The sequence below is a fragment of the Macaca thibetana genome, chromosome 4, assembly GCF_024542745.1.
Source record: "Macaca thibetana thibetana isolate TM-01 chromosome 4, ASM2454274v1, whole genome shotgun sequence".
Taxonomy (NCBI): Eukaryota; Metazoa; Chordata; class Mammalia; order Primates; family Cercopithecidae; genus Macaca; species Macaca thibetana.
In genome coordinates, this window is record NC_065581.1 from 25332254 (window position 1) to 25354393 (window position 22140).

General features: G+C 41.4%; 2 protein-coding genes across 16 annotated transcripts in view; one reads left to right on the forward strand and one right to left on the reverse strand.

The window, feature by feature from the left end:
* LOC126952976 (cytidine monophosphate-N-acetylneuraminic acid hydroxylase) overlaps positions 1–22140 on the reverse strand; it is a 352378-nt gene that overhangs the window by 242511 nt on the left and 87727 nt on the right. The window lies entirely within an intron of this gene.
* Positions 1–22140, forward strand: part of CARMIL1 (capping protein regulator and myosin 1 linker 1) — a 343419-nt gene that overhangs the window by 63523 nt on the left and 257756 nt on the right. Inside the window, exon 1 of one of the 11 annotated variants that reach the window (XM_050788188.1) lies at positions 9163–16051. The exons of the other annotated variants lie outside the window; for them this stretch is intronic. The gene's annotated coding sequence lies outside the window, so the exon portion shown is untranslated. Of the gene's footprint in view, positions 1–9162; positions 16052–22140 lie in introns of those variants that run through there. 11 annotated transcript variants of the gene reach the window in all.

A 22140-nucleotide genomic window follows, 5' to 3' on the forward strand; every position in this document is an offset into this window, starting at 1 on the left:
TTACTTTTCCATTCTTGCAAACCCATTGCCCATATCCTTAAGATATTTTCTTTAGCCTTACCCTAGTCAGAGACTATTTTCTAAATAGAACTAAAAGAGAAATTTGATTGAACATCTGAATCTGACCTTCTCCCCAATTAACCCAGTTGGGCAGACCTTCATTTAGAGTGTCATTTATTTTTCAAGCCACATGGTGAAGCAGAGGGTTCTGCTTATTTCTGAAGTCAATTTCCATTAAAACCTTCAATGTTCAGTGTGTGGCTTAATGTCTTCTAAAATGATTGCTATTTTTGAACCAGTGTTTTTGTCACAACGTTTTGAGTATAGAATATTCCTTATTTGACAACCCTCAGCTTGTAGGAGTTTATAAATGGCTAAGAACAATCTGATTAGAATGTATTGCTTTTGGTTGGAGGCCAAGAATATTGGATCATTGGTTTAGGGCACGACACTTAAAGAGACCAAAGAGCACACTACGTAATGCCCAGATAGGCCAATTCATGTAGCTTTGTTCTGTAACAGTAAGATTGAACCCAAAACCCTGGCCACCTATCTTTGAGATGTATGCTGTTGGCCACAGGAGCATTAATTTCTCTGGGCAGCTCAGCAGACCATGAACTACATGCTACGAGGAGAAATCCAAATGCCTCAGTGTGCAGGATGGTGGGTCAGTAGAAGAAACCTCACAAAGGAATGCTGGAGAAGGCTGTCAATGAAGGTTATTATTTTTTTTTATTATTTTTTTTTAAGTTGTATAAGAATTGCTAGGTGACAGATCAGAGTCCAGAAGTCAGGAGAGGAGTTAGGAAATTCTCAGATATTTAAATTCTGACCATGTAATAAATGATTCCCTTGTGGAAGATAAGAGGTAAGTACCAAAAGGAAGGAGTGTCACAATGTGGCAGTTTTCTAATGAACTTAGGTCTTAAAGGAAGCACACGCAAGATAGAAGGCTCACAATCAGGAGGGACTGGCAGTGATCTTAGCTCATGTTAACACACTGTGTGTCAGGCAGTGTTCTAAGCACTCACGTCCTTGTTTGATCTCATGATAACTTTATGAAGTAGGTGGTATTATTATTGCCCTTTTACAGAGGAGTAAACAGGAGGCTCTGGGCTTTTAGGTTTTTGCTGTCATTTACACAGCTAGTTAAGTAACTGCGCTGGGATTTAAGTTGAGGTAGTCAGATTCCAGAGAGATCTCAGACTTGTAGAAGGTGCCAGGGACAATAAAAAAAGTTGTTGAAAGAAGTGTTCAGAGTCATAAGGAAAGAATATATTTGCATCTTAGTGGAACTGATGGTGGCTGTGGGTAGTCATAGAGCATCGCCTTTTAACTCCTGTTGTCTATCTTTTATATATAGAAAACTCAGAATGTCGGCCAGGCGTGGTGGCTCATGCCTGTAATCCCAGTACTTTGGGAGACTGAGGCAGGTGGATCACCTGAGGTCAGGAGTTCAAGACCAGCCTGGCTGACATGGTGAAACCCAGCCTCTACTAAAAATACAAAAATTAGCGTGGTTGCACACGCCTGTAGTCCCAGCTACTCGGGAGGCTGAGGCAGGAGAATCACTTGAACCAGGGAGGCAGAGGTTGCAGTGAGCCGAGATCGCGCCACTGCTCCAGCCTGGTCAACAGAGCAAGACTCTGTCTCAAAACAACAACAACAATAACAACAACAACAACAAACTCAGAATGTCAAAAATATGTTGGAGAAGTAGTAGGGCAGACGTAGTTTTTCTAAACGAATTTAAGCCTCTTAGCCTGACAGAGTTTCTCCACAGGGTTCTGAGAACATTTTGGATCCAGATTGTTCAACCAAGTGCATGATGATCTGTGAGGAAGCACGGAGAGCAGAAATAACACTGGAAAGGCGGAGGAGCGGGCACATCTGCACTTGGGTGCGGGAAAGGTTGGGAAGCATTGTTTGAAAGAAGTTGATATCTTTAAATATTTAGGGCTAGTTGCTAGCAACTTACCGTGGCTAGTTGTTGAAAGCTGCAGTGAGTCTGTTCATTAGCTAGTGGGCAGCCCACATTTAGTTAGGCCTGAAATCCTTCTTTATTTTATGTACTTATTATAGTAAGTTTTCTAACACCTCCCAACTGATGACCAAAAAGTTTCATTTTCACCTTGTTTTTCTCTTTGGATGATTTTTATAAGGGTATTTCTTATAGTTTCTCTATATTTAAATAGTTTCTACTATCTAGAGTATTTAGGCAAAGGATTCAACCACAGGGCTTTTAGAAATCCTTTCCAGCTCTAAAATTATAGGATTTAATTGTTTTTGAAAAAGATGACTTCTACCTTCCTCCTCCTCTAGCTGCACATGTAGTTTACTGGTTACTGTGGTAACCACACTCTAATAATCCTGTCAGGAAATCTGATGCAACTATTTGTCTGATCTGATTTTCCAGACACAAAACAAGCACACAGCTTCCTTCTAAGAATCCTTCTAAAGCGCTCCAGGCTAAGCACTGTTTCTTCTTGTTCTGATGTTTTTTAAGATTGCACTTAAAGAATGCACCTCATTGGGTGTTTCCTCAATGTGGCATGTTTTATAGTATCCAGTGACTAGTGCATCACTCTAAAGTGGTGTGTGCTTTCATGCACTCTCCTGGAGTTGATGAAATTTTGGGTAGTTTGAATTGTAATTTAAAAAAATGCAGAATAGGGATTAGAGAGGATTTAAATTTATTTTGCACATACAGGATTGAAGGTAATTGCTCGGAAAAAAATAAGTGTTTTTGCTTTATTTTTTGGACAAGCCAAATTTTACAAAACGTCCCTTCTTCAGCCACTCACCTTCCTTAGTAGGGGTCAAGTGGGATCCCTGTGATGCTACTCCTGGCAAGGACCCTCTGTATTCTCAGCCTCTTCGCCAATCTCTGCTTGACCCTCAGAAGCAATCTCATCACACTTTTTATTCCCATTTATGTCAGTCACCATAGGAAGCCTGGACTCCTGTGTCATCTCTCACTCCCGTGCCCTGATCCTCATTTGCCTCTTTACTTCAGGTTTTCCAATCCTGCCTCCCTTCCCTAGGGAACTCATGAAGCCCCTTCACTGTGCAGTTTGTGTGCTCACCGTCAGTCATCAGCAAAACCCCCCACTTCCTCACCTTGTCTGGGAACATGCCCTTCACCTTCTTGCTTTATTGGACACTTGGGTCTCTCCTAGTAGTACTGCCTCTCCTTCAGCCCTCTCAAGTGGCCGCCCTTTTTCACCTTTCCCATGCGCCATGTGTAGAGCTGGGGTAGCATCCTCTATGCTATTTTCATACTGCTGCTCCTCCTCCTCCTGAAATGCCACCTCCTCTGACTTTCAGGTCTCTGCATAGCCCACTTTGCCTCCTTGTCACAAGTCCTCTGCTCTTCCACGTGGTCATTCCCCTCTTTCTTTGAAAAATTTTGTTTCTGGTTCACTGTCCCTCTCTCCAACACTACTCCTTGGGTTCTCCAGGATTTCAGTCCTCATGTTCACTCCATCCCCCAGTCATATCTTGATCCTCTCATCACCAGTGACGTCAGTGCCTCTATCACTCACTTTGAAACATTCCACTCTTATTGCTACTTCCTCTTCTCTCTCAAGCCTCGTGTGGTACCTCCAACCTCAATAGTCCATTGACCCACCAGGATTTTCAGTCCACTGGATCCATCACATCTTCACGGCCCACCACTCACCTTATGTCCTCACTTCTCCCCTTCCCCAGCTTGAAGTCCATGATCAACCACTGTAATCTCGACCATGGCATAGATCCTTATCACCCTTGACCCCTCATGCTTGGTCATTCTTGCTTGACTAAATCACAGTTCTGGTTAAATCCTTCTCTCTCTTCACCTGTTCTGTGCTTACACCCATAAGGCCAAATGGGCCTGGAGAAAACCACACCACCATGTTGGTTGTCTCACTCTAAGCTGATCACAGATCTTAAGTGGGCCCTTGATGCCCCCTGGCAGTCTCATTGTGTTTCCACTGTTTCTTCATTCCCACCACTCTTCAGACAACTGTTGCATACCTTCTACTTGCTGTTCAAACATCCATGGTCTCCTTACTCTTGGTTGTTTCCTTTTTCACCAAAAATCCCAGAAATAATCAGTAGAGAATGCCACCAGCACACCCACCACCTGCCTGCGTCTGTGCCCATGCTCCCACCTCCTTGGGCATGACATTCTATCTCCATCCACACGTACCTTCTCAAGGACATTGCTGCATGAAATTTTCCGTCTCTTTCATATGTCATCAATTTTCTTCTTTCTACCAAATTCCCAGTGGCATATGAGTTATTATTTTTCTTGTTACATAAAAACATCCTCTCTTGACTCTGATTTTTCCTCCAGCTACTAGCCAGTTTCTTTTCTTGCTTTTACTGCAGAACGTTTGAATGAGTCCTCCCGTTCTATCCCGAGTCCATCACAGTCGAGTTTGTACCTTAACTCATCATACTCCACTGGCATTGTGCTTTTGGGGGCCACTGGTGGCATTTCCTTGCTGAAGCCCATGGTCAGGACCCACTCCCTTCTTACTTTATTTGCCAGCAGCATTTAACACAGTCAATAATTCCCCTCCATGAAATACGTTCTTTACAGGACTGCTTGGACACACATGCATGTCATTTTTTTGGTTTTCCTGGTCTTTCTCAGTCTCCTTTGCTAATTCCTTATCTCTCCAAACTCTAAACAAAGTGCATCGGGGTACTTGTTCCTCATCGTATCTACACTCAATGCTTTAAATATCACCTGTGTGATGACTTCTGCATTTGTATTTGTAGCCTGGATCTCTCTCTTGAACTCCATACCCCTTCATCTGATTGGCTGATGGACATCTCTCCTGGGATGCGTCTAACAGGCATTTCAAAACATAACATGCCCTATCTCCAATCTGCTTCCATCACGGTCATTCCCATCTCAGTTAATAGCATCCTGCTCTTCCACTTACTTGAGAGAAGACACTTGGTGCCGTTCTTTTATTTCTTTTTTGAGACAGAGTCTACCTCTGTTGCCCAGGCTTGAGTGCAGTGGTGCGATTTCCGCTCACTGCAACCTCCACCTCCCAGGTTCATGCAGTTATTGTGCCTCAGCCTCCTGAGTAGCTGGGATTACAGGCGCCCACCACCACTCCCAACTAATTTTTTTATTTTTAGTAGAGATGGGGTTTCGCCATGTTGGTTAGGCTGGTCTTGACCTCCTGACCACAAGTGATCTGCCCACCTCTGTCTCCCAAAGTGCTGGGATTACAGGCGTGAGCCACTGCACCCAGTCTAGTGTCATTCTTGATTTCTCTTTCTCACAAACCCCATCAGCAAATCCTATAGGCTCTATCTTCAAAACATATCCAGAGTTGATTTGTTATCACCTGTATTGCTATCACCCTGGTCTAAGCTGCCATAATTTTTCATCTGGATTAGGAGAGTATCTTTCTAACTGGTCTTTCAGCTTCCAGCCTTATCCCCTTCAGTCTGTTATCAACTGTGTGCAGATTATGTCACTCTTCTTGCCATCTCATTCAGAGTAAAAGCTGAAGTGATTACTGTGACCGACACACTGTGGTGTGCCCTACCCCTCCATTACCCTTGGCTTCATCTCCCACTTCCCGCCCACTTGCTTCCTTGTTTCCCCCTCTCTGGTCTTGCTGTTTTTTGAAACAGTCCAGGCCTGAGTCTACTTCAGAGCTTTTTGCATTTGTTATTCCCTCTGCCTGGAATTCCCTTTAACTTCCTGCCCTTTATCCATGTCCTCATGATCCCTTATCCCGCTCCCTCACTTCCTTCAGGTCTTTCTTCAAATGTCACTTTTTCAGTGAGGACTTCCCTGGCCACCAATCTTAACTTTCCACACAACCTCCCGACACTTTCTCTCTCCCTTGCCTAATTTATTATTCCTTAGTATTTAGCATAATGTAATAGAGTATATGTTTTGTTCGTTTATCTTATTCCTTGTCTCTTTTCTCTCCTACTGGAGTGTAAGTTCCACAAGGCTAGGGACCTTTGTTTTGCTCATTGCTCATTCCCAGGAACTAGGGAGTAGTTTGTGTCATGGTAGGGCGTCATAAGTATTTGTTTAAGAGAAAAATAACTATTTCTTGCTCTAGGCACATTTTGGCTTAAAGTCACTGTAAATCTGCTTGTCACAATGCACTAATAAAGCTAATTATTTTATTTGATGTTCCCTCTTAAAGTATATTTATTATAGATGTCAAATTAATTTAAAAGCATAATATTAGGCATGACAGAATACAAATAGAGAAGAGTTCCTACAGCTTTTCATGCTGCTTTGTTTAAGTGAGTCCCATTCATGGTACAGTTCTCTCTACATGCATTTGGAAATATGTCAGCTTATTTATTTAAATGTATCTTGACTTATTAGGAAAAAAAAAAGATTTAAGGGAGCTGTTTGGAAATGTGATGATGTACGGATGTTGCAACTTAATGTGCTGTTTCAAATGTTTAGACCGTACATTATTTATGTCAATAATCTCCTCTCTAAGAGGCACTGATATCTGTCTATTGTGCAGTTTGCAGCATTCCATGCCAAAGCTTTTGTATTTATTACTTCAGTTCTGCCTCTCTTGTTTGGGAAATAATGTCTCCAGTCCTCTAAATATAAGCTAATTTATATTCTAAGGCAAAAAGCAATTGAGTGGCAATTTCTCAAGGTCAAGTTAATCACAACTACCTAAATTTAGCCATGTGATATTTCACTAACAGCGTATTGATGCCATGCCTCACTGGCTCTTGCACGTAACTATAAAGCAAAGGACAGAACCCAGGCTGGTGCACTCTGGTTTTTCTCCTAGTCTTTTCTGGTTTCCCTTGGTCTCCTAGTTAACCAGATTGAAGAAGATTCAGAGCAATTGATATTTCTGCTTCTAGTAAGTTTTCAAAAACATTTCATTAAAAAAAACACTATGAAATTAACATTTTTGAGTGGGGTATAGTTCTTTGAGTTTTTGAAAAATCATTTTACTTGGAAATTATTTTAGATATATGAAAGAATGGCAAAGGTAGTTTAGAAAGTTCCGCGTACCCTTTACTCAGCTTTCCCTAATGTTAACATCTTATTTAACTGTAGTAAATGAATTAAAACCTAGAAATCAACAGTGGTACAATACTATTAACTAAGCTGCAGACTTTCTGTAGATTTTTACCAGTTTTTTCCACTAATGTTCTTTTTCCATTTCAGGTTCTCATCCAGGATATCATGTTTTACTTATTCATTTGTCTTTTAGTCTTACAATCAGTAATAGCACCACTTTCAAACTTACATGGATAGAGAAAGGAGGTTAAATTAATGCTGTGGTGAAGTCATGACAGTGTACAGTAAGTTCTCACTTAACGTCGTCGATAGGGCCTTGGAAGCTGTGACTTTAAGCGAAACATCATGTAAGGAAACCAATTTGACCACAGGCTCATTGACATAAAAAACAATTAAGTTCCTACTGCAGATTTCTAGTTACAAAAGATCATCAAAGTTCTATATAAACACTTAAAGCACTTCTTTTTCTTTTTTTTGAGATGGAGTCTCGCTCTAGGGGGGAGTGCAATGGTGCAATCTTGGCCCACTGCAACCTCCGCCTCCCAGGTTCAATTGATTCTCCTGCCTCAGTCTCCCGAGTAGCTGAGATTACAGGCATGCGCCACCACACCCGGCTAATTTTGTATTTTTAGTAGAGATGGGGTTTCACCATGTTGGGCGGGCTGGTCTCGAACTCCTGGCCTCTGATAATCTGCCCGCCTTGTCCTCCCAAAATGTTGGGATTACAGGCATGAGCCACCGTGCCTGGCCATTAAAAGCACTTCTAATCTTAAACATGGAAATAAATGTGAGGTATACAATACCTTTAAGAAAGAGCAGTAGGCCAGGTGTGATGGCTCATGCCTGTAATCCCAGCACTTTGGGAGGCCGAGCTGGGTGGATCACGAGATCAGGAGATCCAGACCATCCTGGCCAACACGGTGAAACCATCCTGGCCAACATGGTGAAACATCTCTACTAAAAATACAACAATTAGCTGGGCATGGCTGTGTGTGTGCCTGTAATCCCAGCTACTCGGGAGGCTGAGGCAGGAGAATCACTTGAACCCGGGAGGCAGAGGTTGCAGTGAGCCAAGATCGTGCCACTGTACTCCAGCCTGGTGACAGAGCTAGACTCTGTCTTAAAAATAAATAAATAAATAAATAAATAAATAAATAAATAAATAAAAATAAAAAAATAGAAACAAGATAATTATCCAATTTTTGGTGAATCAGTGAGTGATAGCAGTCATCTTGGTGATGGGTTAAATCAAGGAGTAAATGTTTGCAGAATGAAAATTGTAAAGAGTCCTCCCTACCATCACGCATTTTAAAAACAAATATATTGAGCTTGCTGAGTGCTTTCATACCTCATCTTTATTGTTGAGTATTTGTATGATTATTGTCTACTTGGTGAATTTAAATTTGACAGTAATTTGTATTCATTCCTTCCTTCATTCATTTTTCAACTTGCTTGTTTTAGTTCGGGGTTGAAGGTGGCTGGAACGTATTCTGGCATGCAGGGCGCAAGGTGGAACCAACTCTGGACAGGGCTCCATTCCGCTGCAGGGTGCACACACACACGCACACACACTCTCTCAATCAGACTGGGACAGTTAGGCATGCCAGTGAACTTAATGTGCATGGCTTTGCAATGTAGGAGGATACTAGAAACCTGGAAAAACTCTGTCAGACATGGGGAAAACATGCAAACTCTACACCAGACAGTGGTCCCAGTCAGGAATTGATTTCTTTTTTTTCTCATCAATGTTATTAACCAAATGAAATGACATTATTCAAGAACCTGCTGTATAGGTTTAAGGCAGATAGACTATTGGGGCTGGGAGACATTCTGATCCAGGGGCTACAGACAGGTGGGCCTGTGGGGCTCATATAGTGTTGGAAATATGATTCGAATTTGCCAAAATTTAATGACTAAAAAGTTTTCCAGAAAAATTTATGTTTTTGGCTTCTCTTTAAAAGATTGGTAGTTCCTGCTGCCTGAGGTCTTGTGTTTACCACCAGGGATGATCATGTGGCCCTGAGGGGGCCCTTCACCATGGGCAAGGATCCCACCCTCCCAGTACTGCCCTGATCTAAACCAGTTCCCTCATTTTTTTTTTTTTTTTTTTGAGATGGAATCTTGCTCTGTTGCCAGGCTGGAATGCAGTGGCGCAATCTCGGCTCACGGCAACCTCCAACTCCCTGGTTCAAGCTATTCTCCTGCCTCAGCCTCCTGAGTAGCTGGGATTACAGGCACGTGCCACCACGCCCAGCTAAGTTTTGTATTTTTAGTAGAGACGGGGTTTCACCATGTTGGCCAGGATGGTCTCGATCTCCTGACCTCGTAATCCACCCACCTCAGCCTCCTAAAGTGCTGGGATTACAGGTGTGAGCCACCACGTCCAGCCTCCACCAGCCCCCTCATTTTATAAATGGAAATGCCTCAGGGGACCAGCACAGTGGCAGAAAGCCACCTCGCCTTGTCTGGCCTTTCGCTGCTCCTCTCGGTCTAAGAGCGAGCTGGGCGAGCATGCTTTTGGCTTCTTTGGGCAGCAAAGATGATAGCTAAAAGAGGATGCAGTATTAACTCCCTTCCAGGTCTAGGCCCATTCTTAGTATTTTTGCTTGTGTCCCTCATAGAGTTTGCAGACTGGTGTCTGGGGCTGCATTGGCTTTGTAGTCACTTCCTGTTCACTTGTATGTGGTTATCTAAAGTATTATGAGTTACTAATGGTAAAAATCAAGTGATGAGCCTGAAAATCCAGGTTTGTGACGTATTTTGATAAATCAGATGCCCTGCAGCACTGGGGCCACCGTCTCACCAGGCATGGGCTCCTGGGCTGGGGTCAAGGCTGCCTCCTCAGATGGGCCCAGGCTCATCTGGCCCTTATTCTCATTTTTGGGGCCCGCCCAGGTTCCTGTGGGCATTTGAGTTTGCAGTGTTTGCCTCAAGTTATTAGGTTGAAAATCAGAGAAGCCCCAGTAGTTTCCTGTTTGTGTTTCTTGATAATAGTTATTCTTGACAAGGAGTTATTGAAGTAATTCCTTTAAGGTTCTTGAGGAGAGAGGGAATTTGGAACAGGGACTCATAATAGAATCTGAGATGAGGTTTGCCAAAAGTCAGCCATCTAATTTTTGTCTTCTCTGACTCTACTGGCTCTTCCTGGATGTGCTGTCAGTTCCCTTCATGTAACCTAAGGTTTAATGATAGACAGATATTAGCTTAGAGTATCCCCGCTTTTGGGGCACTTTTGTTTAAACACAACTTGAAGCAGAGTATATTTAAAGAATTGAGTGGAAGCTACCATGGTGGAATTTCAGGCATTCATTGGATGGTATTCCTGTAATTTCATCCCAGAAGTATGTCAGCATAGAAACGAGAGCAGAACACTCCCTCTTTGGATCATTAAAGAAACATGGAAGAGATTATTAAAGGGGTGTTGTATGTATGTGTAACTCTTAAGGGTCTAGATCTGTGTGGCCCTGTATGGTAGCTGCTAGTCACATATGGCCACTGAGCACTTGAAAGACGCTAGTCTATGTTGAGATGTGCTGTGAGTATAAAATACACTCTGGATTTCAAAGACCTGCTGTGAAAGAAAGGATGTAAAATTTCTCATTAATAATTTTATATATTGACTACTTGCTTAAAGGATAATGTTTTGGATATATGAGGTTAAATAAAATATTATTAAAGGTACTTTCATCTTTTTAAAAAATGTGGCTACAAGAAAATTTAAACTTCCAGACACAGCACACATTCTGTTTCTGTTGGACAGAGCTGCTCTAGATTCTGCTGTATTTGATGGTGAGAAAGGGTGAGCAGCCTGTTGTCTAGACCTTGGTAAAGCAAAGTACAAAGAACAAATGTGGAGACTGCAAATCGTAAATTGTTTTCACACCTTTTGCCTTTAATAAAGTTTATACTTAACTGTTCACTTTAGGGTTTTTGGTGCATTTAGATGGATGTGAGTCTGCCTTTTCACTTCCTTTGTTGTATTCATGGCGTAGTGGTGTTATGCAATGGTTCAGAACAAGGGACTTGAAGTTAAACACTTGCTACTTGGAATTCTAGCCCAGCTACTTGACCTTGGGTCAATTATTTTAACCTCCCTGAGCCTTGTTGTCCTCCTCTATAAATAATGGACAGTGATGATGCACCCCAGTGAATGACAATTATGGAAAATAACATATGTAAAGTGCCCTGTGTTATGATTATTATTCCTGACAGTATGAAAAAAAAATCTTATTCAGCACTTCTGTGTGCTAGGAGTAAGTCTGCCCCCAAATTCAGGAAATGGCTCCTTTTTGCTTCCGTGGTGTGATACTGGGTCAATCAGAAACCATTTATAATAAATGGATTTTTTTTCTATTCACTAGTTTCATGGCATAGGTTTTTATTGTATCAGTCTCTCTTTGTTGTTGATGTTCAATATTAAAACCCAGCAAGGACTAAATGTTTAAGAAAATATTTGGCATCTTGAATTTTCACAGAAGTTGAAAACATGTATTGGATACAGTAAAAAAAAAAAAAAAAGTATTCATCTATAGGTGGCTACATAAAGGACCCCAGATAACAGGAACTGGACAATGGAGGATGGGAGCAGTCACGAAAACCATGCTATGGGGACCATCAACCTGGTCATCTTGCGCTTTCTCTTTGTGGTTTTCAGGTACTTATGGGGTACCTTGTTTGTTTTTTGAGGTAAGGCTAAACTTTTATTATGTGTCTTCAAGCTTTTATTATTTGCTTGTGGAACTTATTAAACTTAGTGTACTACTAATGTATATAACTTAGGAGAGCGCCTGTGTAAGTTAACTACTAGAGAAACCTTGACAGGAAAAATAGGATACCAGGAAGATAGTTTCGAGTGGACTTTATCTTTCTCCTTTGATCATAAAAGAATTGGGACCTGGAAGCTTGGAACTTGGGACTCAGAAGGCCCACTGGTGGCCTGCTGACATGTAAGAGTGCACAGATTGGTAAATGTTTTTTAAAGCTTATTTATTTTCTGTGTGTCTATGAAAGACACTGTGAGTCATTCTCTGCTTCACACTGACGTCTCTTGTACTAATAGAAGGCAAGTCTTATATTTCCCACTTCTTGCCACTTTGCTTGGCAGTGATTTTTCAAGTAATTAAAAAAACTGTCTTGCTGGAGTAGCTCTCTCTTACCTGTAGACAGTCTTGTTATATCCAAATCAATCAGATAGTATATGTAAGAATGCTTTGAGAGCTAACGTCACTTAATAACTACAGTGTTATTACTAACCTGACCATGGCTGCTGGCTATGAAGCTCACTTGATTTCATCCACAGGTTCCAGTCAACCCCTCCTGCCACTACCTGTTGCAGGTATGGATGATGCTTCTGTGTGGCTTCTCCTGCTGCCCTGCCTAATCTCAGGAGCTATCTTTTGGCCATCACCAGCCTGGCTTTACCCATCAACTATAGGTTCTGGCTGTCCTGCTTAGGATATGACAGCTGCTCTCTAGCAAGAATTCTCTGATTCCTGATATATAACCCCTCTTTGTAAATTACGATTATGTTAAATAATATGATATCTATGATTGTAATAATAGAAGCTAACAACTGATTGCTTACTGTGTGCTAGATGCTCTTGTAATTGATTTGTTCTGGGTCTCTCAACAATCCTAGGAGAGACGTGTTATTATCCCTGTTATTCAGATGATAAAACTGAGGTGCAGACAGGGTAAATGCTGTCCCAAAGTCTCAGATTAGAACCCAGGTCTATCAGAGTAGATCTTGAGGTTTTAACAGTGCTTGTTTTCTGATCTTTGTTTATGTTGTTTTCCTGATCTCTTGCCATGTGTCTAAATATTTCTAGTCTTCAAACTCAAGTTCTACCTCTGAAGTGACATTTTCATTAAGGACTGTAGGCTACATGTTACGTGCTCTTATCCCCATTGCTCTGAGCCAGCTGAAGGATGTCTTGCTTGTCTCTATGGCTTAGCTAGCCTTTTATAATGTGTTTTTTTTCTGATTGTTTCTTGTGCATCAATCTTGATTTTCCAAATTTTATTGTTAGTACTTCTAAGATGAGGGCACTTTGTATGTTTCTCTTACATTCTTCAACATACTTAGCATGGTAGTGAGTAAGCTCGTTAAGAAAAATTTAAGAACTAGACATTTAAGAAACAGACATAGAGAATTTGCTACTGACACTGTCAATTGGCTGACCCTGCACCATTCACTGCCCTTTTCATTGTAGCTTCTGGAGTGATTAGTCTAAGAGTGCTTCTCCGTTAGAAGAAGTTTTGCCCTGCAGGGGACATTTGGCAGTGTCTAGAGACAGACATTTTGAATTTTCACAAGTAGGAATGGGGTGCTACTGGAATCTAGGGGGTAGAGGCCAGAATGCTGATAATGCACAGATAAAAATAGATAATCCACAGATAAAAATATTGTCTGGTTCCAAATGTCGATAGTGCCAAGGCTGAGAAACTCTGGACTAGAGGTAGCAATATGACATGTTCTGGTCAATTAAATATAAGTGGAAGGGTCTGCTGTGGCTTTCTTTTCTGTTTTGGGACAGTATTTTGCTCTGTCACCTAGGCTAGGGTGCAGTGATGTGATCATAGCTCACTGCAGCCTGCAGTTCCTGGACTCAAGTGATCCTCCTGCCTCAGCTTCTGAGTAGCTGGGACTACAGTTGCATACCACCACATTTGACTAATTAATTTTTTTTTGTTTTTTTGTAGAGACAGGGTCTTGCTATATTGCCCAACAGGGTCTTGAACTCCTGGCCTCAAGTGATCCTCCCTCCTTGGCTTCTGAAAGAGCTGGGATTACAGGAGTGAGCCACCATGCTTGCCCTGCTGTGGCTTTCTAGGAAAATTATGCTTTCATGAGAGAGGATTGCCCCTTCATGTTTTCAGCTTCTTCTGCTTTCAACATGAGCTTCAACCTGGAGGTAGAATATCCATGCATCTTGTGACCAAGAGGGAACAAACATGAAGATAAAAGTCAGCATGCTAAGGGTGGTGAAGTGAAAAGATAAAAAATGTTTGAGTTTTCTCTCGCTTGTAACCAAACACATTCCTGAGCTAATAGACCACAGAAACTTGAGTTGGGAAGGAATTAAGCCCAGCCTGACCTCATCAAAGACTTCTCCAATGTTTCTGGTGACATAATCCACAGCTTTGGGAGGGAGTCTAATTTTGTTACAGATCTGTATCCATTCAACAGTTCTCCCTTACAGTGAGTGAAATTTGACCCCTGAAGCTTCTGCTCATGGACCCAGTGTGATGCTGACCCGGGAGTCACCTGGACAGTCACTCTTATACTTTCATAGATGTCAGTGAAAAGTCATCCTGATCAAGCTGGCGAGTCTACTGACAGACATCCTCTTCCAAATACTCTGGAGGGATGTACATCTAGAACATAATACCCTCTCCTTGGGCAGCTCTTCAGAGCCACAGTCCAAAGGCGAGGCCATTAGTAAAATGAAAAGATGGGACCTCTGGGACCCCCAAGTCTTTTGGTTTCCTACGTAGGATTTAGAGTCAACATAAATATACTAGATGCTTCTGATATAACCACATGAATGAGCCAAGAAGGAACTCTCAGTGGCTTGACTGCCCTTAATCTTTCCTCTGTGTCTTGCGCAAGACACCATGAATACTACTTTTCCTCCTTATTACCTTTATTTTCAATCCAGTTTACAAATAAATAAGTGCCTCAAAACCCCTCAGAGTAAGGACAGGCAAAGGTGACTCATGTCTGTAATCCCAGCACTTTGGCAGGCTGAGGCTGGAGGATCGCTTTAGGCCAGGAGTTTAAGACTAGCCTGGGAAACATAGGGAGACTCTGTCTTTACGAAAAAGTAAAAAGTTAATTGAGTGTGGTGGTGTGCACCTGCTACTGTGTAGCAGTCCAGAGTAGTTGCGTAGTCCCAGCTACTCTGGAGGTTGAGGTGGGAGGATCACTTGAACCCAGCAGTTTAAGGCTGCAGTGAGCTATGATCGCACCACTGCAACCCAGCCTGGGTGACAGAGCAAGACCCTGTCTGGAAAGAGAAACAAAAACAAAAACAAAAAAACCCAAACCAAAGAAACCTCTCAGAATAAATGCCTGAGAGCTGTTTCTGCTAAATAACTTTCTTTTAATTAAACAATTTTTTAATTCTGGTAAAAAGAAAAACTCACATGAAATTTGTCATCTTAACTGTTTTTAATTGTGCAGCTCAGTAAAATATCTTCACATTGCTGTGCCACAGATCTCTGGAACTTTTCCATCTCGTCTGCTGACTGTCTTTTATGGCAGTGTAGGGTGAGCCATGCCTTTATACGCTTGTTCATTCACTGCTTGCCCTGCTACCTATACTCCTCCCACAAAATGCCCCTAGTTTATAGTGCAAGAAAGTACAAGAAAGAGGTTCCTTTGGCTGGACTTTCCTCCTTCTAAGACTTCTGTGTCAGCCATTCAGTGAGTTTGCTCAAGTCCTCTTACAGTCCTTACCATTTCATTAGTTGAATGCTTAAGTAGAGGTGGGTTTGGAAAACCAGAGATTTGGTTTAAACAGAGGGAATGTCTGGGAGCAGCAAGGATTCTATGTGGTTAGGGTGTAAACCTCACCAAGTAACTCAGCTGAAAATATTTTCTCAATTTAGTACAAGGTCCCAGCACGGAAAGATGTACAAGGTTGTTTTTTCCTGGCACTTCTCTCTTCCAAATAGCCCATATGGTAGTGCCCTTAGTTCTTAATGTCCTATGGCAGCCAAGTTCTTATCTTGGGGAGCTACATCACAGGTGCTGGGTGCTGTTAAATTTTTAGCTAATTGAACTTTTTCCTGCTAGAGTCTTGAATGGTGTTTTCTTGAATTCATGAATTAGTCATTAATTCGTGTTTAGCAGGCAGGCACCCTGGCAATCTGTGGTCTGTCCAGCAGACCTTCTTTTGGACTGGACGGATACTCTTTGTGCAGTCTTTAGTGAATGACGGTGGGAAAAACAGAATCCTCTTCCAGCACCCTTAAACGACTGCCTTTTCTTTACTTCCAGCTCTTACCTTGCAGGTGGGTGTGGGTCTTAACCTCAGAATGGCTACTTTTAGTGGGGTTAACTATTGCAGTGGGATGGAGACTGTGTTCTGAGGCTCAGCAGAAGTGATTGTGGTGGTTTTTTTGTTTGTTTGTTTTTGTTTTGTTTTGTTTTGTTTTTGTGGCACTCTGTAAGGGTTGAGGAAATTCTGTGATTTGAATGAAATTTTTTCTCAGGAGGACTCACCTCTAAAATAAACTTAATTAATTAGATTACTGGAATGTCCTACATAGATGGTTGTTGTCAGGTTCCGTTTCCTTGCTACAATTTGAAAGCACTTGAAATTTCAGATTCATGAATTCTCGACTCAAAACAGTCGAGAAGTACATAGATGCTCAAGCCTGTAATCCCAGCACTTTGGGAGACCGAGATGGGCAGATCACTTGAGGCCAGGAGTTTGAGACCAGCCTGACCAACATGGCAAAACCTCATCTCTACTAAAAAGGCAAAAAAAATTAGCCGAGTATGTTGGTGCATGCTTGTAATCTCAGCTACTTGGAAGGCTGAGGCATGAGAATTGCTTGAACCCAGGAGACAGAGGTAGCAGTGAACCAAGATGGTGCTACTGCACTCTAGCGTAAGGGACAGAGTGAAATTTTGTGTCAAAAAAAAAAAAAAAAGATATTTATGGAGTTATTATTCCAATTCTTTAATTTTAATAAGCCTTCAGAAGCTGCAGTTTGCTCCATCATGAGTAGGGATAAACTTTTCCCTACAGTGTAAAACAACCTATAGTTCTGTGGTTAATGAAATACGAAGCTTGAACTACTTTCTTAAGTTAAAAGTGCGTTTTCAACAAGTAGATGGTCAATGAAGTTAGCACACCTATTTTGACTTTAATCAGTAAGGTGGAAATAATGCAATATGGCAGGTACATGACTTTCGGTTGCATTTTCTAGGTGTGATTATCTCAGAGTTTGAAATCTTACATTTTATGATTTGGTGTCAGTGCAGGATGAACCTTTTCAGTTATAACTGAGCTGACTGTAAGCATTTAGCCTGACAGCTTGGGCTGACTTATCTTTCTTACTGGTTTTGTCCATATACGGTGTACCACAGAAGTAACTCACATGCATTTTAAAATAACTTTTTGGTAATAAAAATTAATATTGGTTAAGAATAAACTTAGCGTACCTAATGCGTGGGCCAACCATTTCTGAGCAAAATTGTGAGCACAGTTTGTCTTGTGTGTTGGCTGTGGTCTTAAAAAACACTAGCAGACAGTGTTATGTTGACTGTAGTATTTCTTCCACAGAGTAAAAGATAGATTTCATGTCTGGGAGAAGCATTGTAATTGGCTTATACTTTTGTTTCTGGTCATATTATATAGACAGTAGAAAAGCAGTGGGAATATAAAGGTAGGAGAAGCACTACTTTAATGTGATGCATAAAAAACATATGAGTGGGCAATAGAAAAGAAGTGGGAATATACAGGTAGGAGAAGTATTACTTTAATGTGATGCATAAAAAGTATATAAAGTTTTCTATTATTTTGGGGGGTGGGGTTAGAGAACATGCTACAGATAAAGAAGATTCAAAATTAGAAAATTAAGTAAGATGTTTCCTATTGTACTTAAACATTGCAATACTTACAAAGCATATCATAAGGTATATATAAAGCGGTCATTATGAACTTTCTTCACCCAGGTCAAACAACGTTTCTAAGGGGGAAAATAATTTGGTGAATCCCCATATAGAGCTATTTTATTATAAAGAAGTGATGTATTGCTGAAGTGAGTATTAAGTAGCAAACAGTGGAAATGTGTACCATGCATTTCTGAGAAATAATGCCTGGGAATGCACTGCAAAAGAGGTGTACTTGGTATATATGCAATTAAGTAACGTAACAGCTTAAGAAGGATTCAAAGATGGGAATAGCTATCATGTGAACGAAGGCATTGCACTGTAGAAATATCTTACTATGACAGTTTTATTGTATGGTCATTGTGGCCAAGAATACTGATCATTTAGCTCAGTTTTGGAAGCTAAATATGAAGTATCATCATTCTGTGTACAATGTATTCTGTGGTGGTTGTGCATTTATTATTGGGATCACAGCGTGTCTTTTTTCTGCCAAGATGGACACTGGGCACCATGGTCACAGGCTTCTTGGGTGCTGCTAATAGAAAGCTCTCTCTTGGCTTGCTCTGCTGGGCAGAAGTCTGTGAATGCCATTATAGCTAAGTCTCTCCCATTCTGGCCAGGAAAGGAAGCCGGAAGGACTTGGACTCACTGATTTGTGCTGACATCCATTCAGCCTTGCTGTTGGAACCCTTTAATGTGCTTTTCAGTGAGCTGGTGTTTCAGAACCTCATGACAGGGCAGGCTGATTTCTCAGATGCATACTTCTCTGATCTCTGGCTTCCCCTAGCTCACTGAAGCTCGTTCTGCTTGTTGATGAGGTTCTCCTGGCAGATTTGACACTGGACCCAAGAGGGCAGAAGGATCAGCTGTTAAGCTGGTACAGGGCTCAAAGATAAATACGAAGATGCTCAGCAGAGCGTAACTTTGAGGCAAAGGCACACAGCCACTTTCAGTGTAGCGTTTCGGGCATGTGGGTTTGTGTTTGGAATTTGAGAGGAAGCACTCTGATGATCCAGCAGCCTTTGCGCTCCAGTGGCATGCTAATTTTTTTTCCTGATATTGGGATTGCATTCCCTTCACTATTGCAACAGAGAAACTGAAATGGGAATCATTTCCTGCAGGCGCACTGATGTGCACAGTGGGCGGAACCGGGAAGGCAAGTCGGAGGCATTTTTCTCATTTCTGAATCCATGAGTCTGGCTTTTCCCTTAGGGGTATTTGGGCCAATTGTTATCATGTGTCCCACTGTGTAAATTGAAGGTTTGGCCAAGTCTGGCTGAATGGTTTAGTCTTTTGCAAAAACTGAAGCACTTTGTTTTTAAAAAAAGGAAAAAAAGTTTAACTTTTTTTTTTTTTTTTTGAACATGGTATTATTGGACTAAATGATGTTAGGTGTGTTAACAGAGTGAAAGGGAGAATTTTTTCTGCAGTTTGGCAGGGCCTGTCACGTCATAGGTGTATCAGTGTCCAAATGGGGGATGCCAGGTAAGACATCATTCAGCCTCCCCGAGGGGTGGGGGAGCAGGTGTGGCACAATACAGTCATTGTTCATTGTCTTCCCCTTACAGTATTGTAAAACCTGCACTGCATTAAAAATCCTATTAATAGAACATTGGATTAGGAGGAATACTTAGGCTTCTCCCTCTTTCCATCAGTTTTAAAAGGAATTTAGAAAAATCACTATTTCTTGTAGTAGGAGTGGGGGAGGGAAAGAAGGAAGAAAAGAGAGCCTGACTTTGTCTTTGAAATACAGAGGAGAACATCTTGCAGTGAGGAGTGAGAATTTAAAAAGATAACCGGGCTCCTGGTAAGAAAACTTTCATAGACAGTTATTCAGCAGGCAGATTTTTAATTTTCTTGTCTCCAACTTGTTTAGTCTGTGGGGACTTTGATTTCTGGAAGCCCACTGGGATTGCTGCTAAACCTTACATACTTTTTTGTTGTGTCAAATTCAGTTCAACTACCAGAAAATATTTTTTTGGCAATTTTTTTTTTTCTCTGTCATGTTTTCTGGCCAGTGAGAGGAGAAGGCTGGGATAGCCAAGGCAAATGCTGCGCAAATTATTGCATCCAAGAGGAGAGATTTGGCCCTGTGATACTGCAGGGGGACTGTTGAGAAAGAGTAACGTACATAGTGGGAAGTGTGCAGCCTGGGCTTCCCAACTGATGTCTTAGCTAATTTGAAATGTTGTGATTAGACCTTCCCTTATTCATATTGAGGAATGGATATGCTGACAGCCATATGCATGTGATTTTAGGATTATTAAGTGTAATGGAATGTCCAAACCATCACTCACTTTTATATAGCAACCTTCAAGAACTAGAATGCTTGGGAAGCATGGCTGTCCCAGTTAAGTTAAGGTTTTATCTGAAACCCATTTTGTTTTCAAACATGTTGGAAATGTTCCTAAAAAATTCCTGAGTGTGCTTTGGGCGGGGTGTGCTTGGTGAGTATGCTTTCCTACCCTTGAGTGTTTGAGACTTGTTTTCATTATGTTAGGGGCTTATGATAAAGTCTTCGTTTCCAGATCTTTATGTAGAAGATAGATTTTGAGGTTTCCCTCAAATCTTGTTTGCATTTAAGAACGTTCTTTTCTTATTTATTATTCTGGTTAGTTTTTCTTTTAAAACTGGCAACATTTTGCAGGTAGTTTATGGTTTTGCAAGTTAGAATATGGGTCATTCCTCTAAACAGAAACAGTGTTTTTGGTCTTAAAGGGCCTGTGAATTAGGTGAAACTAGTTTTATCTTCTACTTCTAGGGAAAAGTTTTTACCTTTCTCCCCCTGTACACTCCTTCCACCCCACCCCTCCAAGCTTGATCTCAGCAAATTCATTGACTTCCAAAATTCATTTAAATGACTTTAATCTTAAGTCATCTTTATGAAAATGACTTATCTTTAACTTACTACCTGTTTTAGGAATGGTTGCAGGCAGAACTTTTTTCTTATTTTTCTTGGTATGAAAGGCTTTGTATCCTGCTAAAGGAATTTCAGGATTTATAGTTATAAGTAGGGATATTTTTAGTCATGAGCTTTGCTATGGTTTGAAATTGTCCGCCAAATTTCTTGTGTTGGAAACTTAATCCCTAAATCCATATGTTGGTTGCATTTGGAGGTGGGACCTGTGGGACATAATAAGGGTTAAATAAGGTCATCATGGGGGTTCCCATTGATGGTACAGGTGGCTTTATAAGAAGAGAGACCTGAGCTAGCATGCTCTTGCTCTCTCACCATATGATGCTCTCTGCTGTGTTATGACATAGCAGGAAGGCCCTCGCCAGATGCAGCCCCTTGAGTTTGGACTTTTCAACCTCCAAAACTGTAAGAAATACATTTATTTTTCAGGACCCATAAGACAGAACAAAAAAGAAAAATAAAAAAATAGAAAAAAGAAAGATAAAAAATTTTTAAAAATTCTTTTAAAAAATACATTACACAATCTGTGATATTGTGTTATAGTAACAGAAAGTGAACTAAGGCTGGTTCCCAGAACCCTTATAATCACATCAGCTTGTTGACTGCTGTTCCACTTGTGAGCAGCTTCCCCTCAGGCCAGATACTACTGGCATAAGTGGAAAACCTAGGCACCTGGAAGTTTCTGACAGCCTTCAGAAAGTTCCAGAAAGGAGTGCCTTTGTTTTCTTCACTAAGTGAGAGATTAAAAAAGAAAATCAGTAAAAGTCACTTCCCCTAATGCCTACAGTTGTCATCCTGGATCGTACTTTTATTGAATCCAATTCAGCAAATATTTATTGAAGACCAGCTGTGTATAGTTAAAACCACTACACGGGCCGGGCGCGGTGGCTCATGCTTGTAATCCCAGCACTTTGGGAGGCTGAGGTGGGTGGATCACCCGAGGTCGGGAGTTCAAGACCAGCCTGGACAACATGGTGAAACCCCGTCTCTACTAAAAATACAAAATTAGCCAGGCATGGTGGCACATGCTTGTAATCCCAGCTAATTGGGAGGCTGAGGCAGGGGAATCACTTGAACCCAGGAGGTGGAGGTTGAGGTGAGCTGAGATTGTGCTATTGCACTCCAGACTGGGCAACAGAGAGGGACTCTGTCTCAAAAACAAAACAAAACAAAACCAAAAAAACCACTACACAAGCTGTAGAAAAGCCCATTTGTTTCTCTTCTAAAGTACAAAATGGGGCTGGGCACGATGGCTTACACCTGTAATTTCCACACTTTGGGAGGCCAAGACAGGCACTTCACCTGAGGTCAGGAGTTTGAAACCAGCCTGACCAACATGGTGAAACCTTGTCTCTACTAAAAATACAAAAATTAACTGGGCAGGATGGCGCATGCCTGTAATCCCAGCTACTCTGAAGGCTGAGGCATGAGAATTGCCTCAACCTGGGAGGCGGAGGTTGCAGTGAGCCGAGACTGCGCCACTGCACCCCAGCCTGGGTGACAAAGTGAGAGTTTGTTTCTAAAACAAAGAAAGCAAGCACATAATGGGTGAAGAAATGAGGT